The sequence below is a fragment of the Argopecten irradians genome, chromosome 8 (genome assembly GCF_041381155.1).
Source record: "Argopecten irradians isolate NY chromosome 8, Ai_NY, whole genome shotgun sequence".
Lineage (NCBI taxonomy): Eukaryota > Metazoa > Mollusca > Bivalvia > Pectinida > Pectinidae > Argopecten > Argopecten irradians.
Window position 1 is genome coordinate 31,780,185 of NC_091141.1, and position 8,390 is coordinate 31,788,574.

Consider the following 8,390-nt stretch of genomic DNA (forward strand, 5'->3'; position numbering starts at 1 on the left):
CCTTTTCATATAAATTCGTCATTTGTCTGCAATAGAAGGGAGACAACTCCGTGTGTGATTGCGTGTCCCAGGAAGATACCATACTTTATTTATCCCGCTAAACCTGCCTTTGTTATTAGCGGGGTATTTCTAATGCATCGTGCGTGCTATGCCGGGGAAACGTCATCCTCGATACTCTAGGGGTTCCGATCACTTACGATCTCTTCACCAATGAACTATCTCATCGTAAAATTGGAGGTAACAGAACAGGTATTTCGTTTGATGTACATTAAAGAGCCGTATAACGGTACTGTGGCTTTGGTTAAGTCATCAAGATAAATAGCCATTTATAACTTGACCTCAGCCACGCTGAATGCATGAGACGATGCTATGATGAAACGCTTTGCCAAAATCTGATTAGATCATTGTTGAATTTCGATCTTTCAATACCAGATAATTTGGACTAAATCTTCATCTTGTGCATTGCCTATCAAATAGAAAAATACAGATGTCACAAGTGTCAAGTACTTCTGTGGTAAATTTATCTGTCTCTGGCACAGAAGGTGACGTCACAATGTGTGACGTAACGATGGATATGATCCATAAACACTACCACTTGCTTTTCCTGAAACTGAGGTATGGATTTTGTAGTTGTCTCCCCTGACCCACTCGCATACATCCCATCCAACATACTGGCCAGCAACAACAACGATCGTAACGAATACAGCGACAGAGAGAGTAACCTGTGTAATATCGAGGATAAGCGAAAACAATACAAGAAAATAACCTGATGATGGCGAATAGGCAAACAAATGTAAAATAAAAGAGAGACAATTGTGCTGTTTAAAATATTTTTCCTGGATATTTAAAGTTTTTGAGGCATTCAAATTGATTTAGGTCTTGATCTTGAGTTTTGTTTTTACGGTAAAACTTGGTTTTACCAGTATTGGGATCGCAATTCCGGAACTAACATAGCTTTTTACCCCCCCCCCCCCCCCCCCGGCTGGTGTCGTGAAGAATAAACTGAATAACCACACATTTGTGGTATATGTAGTTGTAATTTGCACCCAGATACAATATAAACTAGTTTAGAATCATTCTGTAAATTTATTCAGCAGCATCAATATCAATTTAAGTGGATTGCGAAGAAAATAAGAAAATTTAGTGAACTGCATTTCATTAAGTTTAATTCAACATATACAAGTGGTGTCGTGGTAAGTCCTGAGCTTTCTATGCTGACGTCCGGGGTTCAACCCTTGTCGTCGGCAGCTTACTTTTATTTTTTTTTATTTCATATTTTTATTTGTTGTTAATTCACCATGCTTGAAAATATTCTTTTATTTTGTCTTTATATTTATTTTTGTTTTATTTTATTTTTATTTTCCAAAAGTTTATTCCAAACATAGACATGTACTGTATAGCATATACACTAAATTACGAACATCCCACTATTACGGCCACTTATTTTCAGTTCCGATTTTTTTTCTCTTCAGAAATACAATCACACCGCTATTCCGTTTTACGACCAATTTTCATAGTCCCAACGACCACTAAATTAACACTAATTGACCCTTTGATTATGACCACAGGCACATGTGACTTCACACCTCGCTGTGCCTCACCTTCCCGCACGCAGCAACCCGTGACCAACTACCCGCAGGTACATCAGTCAGTCTTTTGTTTCCGTCGACCTAATTATCAGATTATCTACCTGTACTAGGAGAGTGTTAATCGCCATCATTTGCATACTTGTGACGCTGGAGGCTGGCAGTTGACGTGATCGAAACCACAAGTAATGCAACGTTCTTTCGATAGCCCTGGTGGCGAGATCGAACGATTTAGGCAGTTCTTTCTCATACGTGTAACGCCAATGAAATTAAAATTCTTTAATGTATGAGATATATTGATCTTATTTCAGATATTTATGAAGTACCGTACGTCAATCATCTTATTTCAATAGATGTGTCATCTATTTTGTTGCGGTAAACAATCGGTGTTTGCATTAGTTAAAAGTACGCTTGACTATTGCACAGTAGTCTTTCAAACACTTTACCGATTGTGATCGTAAGTTATTATTTGACCAATCATTGCACATGGCGGGATAATTAAAATCGATTTCCGTAAATATTAATAATAATTTACACAGATCAATACCAATTTTAAAACACATAGATTCTCATTTACCTCAGGTGATACTATGTGATAATTAAACCAGAGACATAGATAATTTAATTACTATCTAAATCTCTGATTAAACTAACGATATGTATTTGAATTATAATTAAAACATAATAGAAAGTAATGTCTAGAAAAAGTATTTTCATTTAGATTGTCAACAATTACTTCAGTGAAATTCAGTTTAAAATCTGAAATCTGAATCCATTAACTTTATTTAATGAAAAAAAATATGTCTATGCTCTAGAAATAAATGGTATAGTCATTATATGTCCATAATTCATCAAACTTTAAAAAAATATTTGTAAATTATTGGTTTTGATTAGATACGCATGCATTAAAATATGATATGATTAAGATTCTAATGGCCGACAAAACTAATTGATCAAATATAGTAATTTGCAAATTTATCTTAACCAAAATATATCAAACTGTTTTTCCCCACACGTACATGTACATACTCAGCATGCTATGTTATGTTTCTTATGTTTTTTTTATATAAATGTAATGTATATGTCATGTCAAGTTTATGTTGATGTCCCATGTATTTGTAAATGTGTTAAATGCAAAAAATTGAACAAAAAAAATAAAAAAAATATATATATATATAATATACATTTATATATACATGTATATTGCATTTTTCATAAAATTTCAATTTTGAAACAAAAATACAGTACATATATTATGTACCGGTCAGCTAGGATACAGAGTTTCTGTTCTTGATCGTCATGATCATAGAAGAAACCTGGTCCACCTCGCTATTAAGACCACTTTTACTCAGACCACTGGGTGGTTTTAAAAGATAGGTTTTAATGTAAATACTGTTATACATATTCTCAACACATGTTATATAATGTTTCTGACGTCCCTTGCTCATACACATTAATTTTCATTTACAGCGGTTCGGAGCAGTAGGGAGCTGGGTTTTCGAGAAAAATATTTCAAAGATTAAAGGATAGATAACCACCCCATATATACATCTCTTCGTATCTGTAGCAGTGCGCAGCCAAGCGTGAAGGTGTGATACATTGATCATGACCACATCAAAACAATAAGCAGTGAACTAGAGATGGCTGTTCTATTGTTTAGAGGATTCAAGTGTTTCAAGTTTTTATTTCATCCAAATGCATAACAAGCATATAGGGAACAGTACAATTATTATCATTATAATATGACATACAATGTATACAAGTATAAGATGGCGGAGGACAATATTTCAGTATTTCAATATACTAATAAGCTACATATGTATAAAAGACGTGATCACAACAGAACCTACGTTGATGCTGCTGACGGCAAATACAAAGCAATTTTATCATTTAATTAATTGTGAGCAGAGTTTTTCTTTTCTCTGTTGCACGAAACAAAAAGTTACCCAACATATTCAAAATTTTAACATCTTTACTAGAGAATAATTCTATAAACTTATGCACGCTTGGTCTATGATAAAAATATCTGTTAATGTATTTTTCTCTTAATTCAGAATATGCCGGACAGAGAAGAACAAAATGTACTTCATCTTCGACGTCATTTTTATCACATAATGAACAAGTCCTTTGATTTCTAGGAATATTATTATAACGTCCGGATTCGATATTAAGACTATGACATTGTATACGGAATTGGCTTAAAAACTTCTTGAATTTATGATTTACAGGCTTAATTAAATAGAACTGTGTACAAAAATTATGAACAATATGTTTATACAAATAACATTTAGGAGATACATCAAACGCACTATATAATTCTTGAACAAGAACATCATTAAAGGGACAATTCGGTCTAAGAGTAGATTAAAACTTGCACATATTTCGGAAACAAACCAGTTCTAATGGAAATCAGATTAGTTGGTTTTATTGTGATATGCCAGAAAAGCCCAATGTAGTCAATTGTATGTGAAATGTTCAATCGCCATTACACATAGCCTTGTATGCCGAACTCAGACCCTTGCCTGTGTAATAAATTTTTTGTTAGTCTATAACTACTCGAAACGCTCTTACAGTTGTGTTAACATTATTAGATGCATGTTTTTGTCTAAAAATAATTTCATCAACTCCTCAGTGGTTATGTATTGCATTTGTTTAACGTGCGTGACTTTCACTCGGGTAAGGGTACAGCGTTCATGTTGTACCTGCTTAATCGTATTGATCAACGATTTGTAATTTCAATGGTATTAATCAAAATACTTAACAATGTTGTGGAATTTGTCAATATTTCTTGTCATATATTTCATAAGGAATGTAGAACAATACATTTATGTCATATTTTGCTTCTTGGTTATATTACGAATTAACCTCACTGAATTGTCCCTTTAATACGTTGGTGGTATATTTGCAAAAAATGATTTTCATTTAAAACACATTGATTTTTCCAAACATATCCAAATCCCAAACTACAAAGTTCGTGCTTAATATGATAGACCCAATTCGTTTTACAATTAGGTTTTCTGCTATTCAATTCGACTAGTGCATCATAACAAGATTTTAGAATGCAATTGTTTGTTTTCAATAGTTTTAACCAATATTTCATAACAGCTGTCTTACGTTGAACATACAATGAATATCTACCCGTTTCGAAAAACACCATAGATGTATTTACTGTTTTTCTAACATTAAGTATGTCTTAAAGGAAAAGGAGGTGAATTTTTTCAACTTGGGGTGAAACATCTAGCCCCCACACTTTACAACCATAATTTAATATGCATGTAACATATGTAACAAATAAGGATAATTTTGTTTCTGTGTTAAGGCTAAAGTTTTTCATTTTTCTTTTTAATTGAAAGTATGCTTTCCTGCCTTGAGACGCTAATGTATCTTGTGCTACAGCAAATCTTCCATTAAAATTAAAAACCAAACCCAGGTAACAAAACTTATCAACAATTTCTATAGATTTTATTATTGAAAGTCCATTTTTCACCAGGTAATATTCTTCTTCTTTTCCTAAATATAACAATTTTTGTTTTATCTGTGTTTACTTTTAAATTCCATTTAACCGTATAAGTCTGTAGACAGTTGAGCATATGCTAGAGGTCAGTAGCGTCTTCGGAAAATAAGACTGTATCATCTGCATACATTAGCATAAAAAGGTTAAGTAACTGTAAGGGGTAACTTTGACAATCTGAGTTTATAAATTCACTTTCCATATCATTTACAAATAAAGAATATAGCATGGGAGACAAAGATTCCCCTTGTAATAAACCGACATGCAAATCGAACATGGCGGATAGTTTACCATTTAGTTTCACCGCATGAACGTACATTATCATAAATTGATGAAATTACATTAAGTAATCGCCCTCTACTACCACTTTTCCAAAGTTTATGCCATAAATATCGATGATTAATACTATCAAAAGCCTTACTTTAATCAATAAAAGCACAATATAGTCGTTTGTTTTGCTCTATAGAATTAATAATTAAACTTTGCAACGCAAAGATAGCATCACTAGTACCAAACCCAGGCTTAAAACCAAATTGTGCATCGGTGACAATATCTTCACGAGCACTCCACTTTAACAAGCGCTTATTTAACAAGGACGTAAATAATTTAGCTAAATGACTAATTAACGTTATACCTCTATTATTGTTAACATTATTAATATCCCCCTTTTTATGCAGAGGAATTATGACACCTTGGGCCCATGACTCTGGAAAATAACCAATTTGTAACATGGTATTAAATAATTTTAACAAAACTGGTAAAAAACATATTTTTATATTCAATGAAGTATTCGTTAAGAACCATATCGATGCCAGCAGCTTTGCCCTTAGGCAGAGCCTTAATTACTTCAGCTATTTCCTCAATACTAAAATCTACATCTAACTCTGGATATACACACTCACAAGGTTAAGTGTCATTTTATAACGAAATCTTATCGTTTGGTTGTTTATGCAAATTAAATGAAAAAATTCGGAGGTGTTTAAAATATAAATGAAATTGTAATACATGTACGTACTATTCTGTACTAGGCAAATGTACTAATATAATTTGTAACACAATGTGTTTTTTTTCAGAGTAGATTATCATGTCAAAGTAAAATTGCTGAGTGAATCTGCTATAATATATATATTGAAACCACTGAAGCTTATAATTTTCGTTACTGTAAAGGAAATTTTAGAAATATCAACCCATTTCAAATGATTCGACTGAACTAATTAAGTCTTCCCATCTTCTCCTCCCGGTAGGAGTATGTTATTTTTTCATTACATTGTACAGATCAATATGAAATATTTATTGTAAGTAGGAAACAAATTTGACATATTTCAGAGTCAGTCGAATTCAGGTATTCTCTGATAGCAGATAATAAAACCGTGATATTCCACAAAATTAGTACTAATCTGATAGATTTGTATCAATTCATCAAAACAGTAAAAAGTAAGCGTGTCACTATCCTTCATTAAATCATATACTACAATTATGTTTTTCTTGAACCAAGCCTTATAAGAACTGTTTTTCTACCAATATTCATATTTCAAAGTAAATTATCATGTTCAAGCCTTATGAAAACAGTTTTTGGAACCAATAGTCAAATTTCAAAGTAAATTATCATGTCAAAGTAAAAATTTCTGAGTGAATTTGCGATCCGAATGTTGGACCTATCCTTGCTCCAAATTTTTGCTGAACAACTTTCCATAATGTTTAATAAGAAGATATTTACAAATTGTAGTTAGAAAAGGACACTGATGACAATATCTGTCATTTAGGTAACTCGTGCCGTTACCGTTTGTTAGAATATATGTTGTAATGTACTACAAACTTGATAGACATAGAGAAAAAATATTAACATGTTTTGACAAAAAACATCCTTCCTGCCATTTACATGTTGTTTAGTTAACTCAGGTTATTTAGTTTTATAGTTAATATATATACATTGATGTACTTGAAACTTGATAAAGCATATACCGGTAAACAGCTGATAGCTGACAGAGATTTTTTTCTCTCTTTCCCTCTCTTTCCCCTCTTTCTCACTGATATGTTGCCAAAGTAGTATTAGTTAAGTTATGAAGCATGAAAGTCATCCTTTATGACAATATACGTTAGTTATATATGTTACACGGTCTGACAACCATTAATTTTTGTAGTTATAGATAGTATGGTGTTCTTAAAGTGAATAGTCGGGCAAAGGAAACCAGTCTAAATGCGTTCTTTGGCCTTCCAAAAGTCATTGTATACCATAATGATGGTCAAGTTCTGCTTACGGTGTCCAGTTTTGACCATTGAAATTTTGGGGAAGCCCCGTGTAAATTTAGCACAGTTCTAAATATAAATTCTCCAAACTCTTTGAAAACGAGGGTGCGTGGAAATGTCAACATGGACATGTGTTTCTCAGTCGTGTCGGTTTCGTTTCGTGTGATAAACCACTAATGCGGTATGCAAATTGTTGTTTTGAGATGATACATTTGATACAAATGAAGTATTCTTACATTAATGACAATGCTTTGTAAGCATTTTTCGATAAAAGCATCTTGTACATGGAAATCGACACAAATATTCGGCCGATGCAGAGATGGGGCCCCGGCAAGGGGCAATTATTGCAGCATAGCATTCGTCGTATTTTACATCAACCGAATCATGAAGGTTAAATACAAATAATCGTAACATAATTTCCCATTTAAAAACCACACGAAAACGTTCCATAGAACGTCCGTGCATGTAGCTGTCAAAGATGTGAAAATAAATTAGCTCATACATAGATATTTTACAAGTACAATATATGTGTTCAATTATTCGTGTAGTTTTTTGCAGAGATTTAATTAAATTATCTATGTCTCTGGTTGTTTTTTTTTGTAAACAATATTTGAGTTCTGGAGAGAGATGACATGAATGTCCAGCTGGAAGGAAAGAAACTTTTATGATGTATATGTATCGTACAATGTATATATGTAAACGTACATTCCATGTAGCTGCTATAGAATTACAACTAGGAAATTCTCTCAAACATTGATAATATTTAATTCTTCAAATTCATGTAGGCCTATGCTGTGAGAATTAACACATCATATATATTTCCAGAAAACATATAGGCCTACATGTATGTTACTTTCCTTTTCTGTTGTTTCCTGTTCTTTTTTGTGCTCTGGAGAAAAAGATGATTGAGTTGAAGAAAAGTAATTAATTAAGAGAAATGTGTACCACAGTACTTTGTCTGTAGCCGAGGGGTTCTATACTGTTTTAATAGTCCAGTAATTAATAATTGAATTGAAAATTTCAAAATTAAGATGAAATTGTAAATT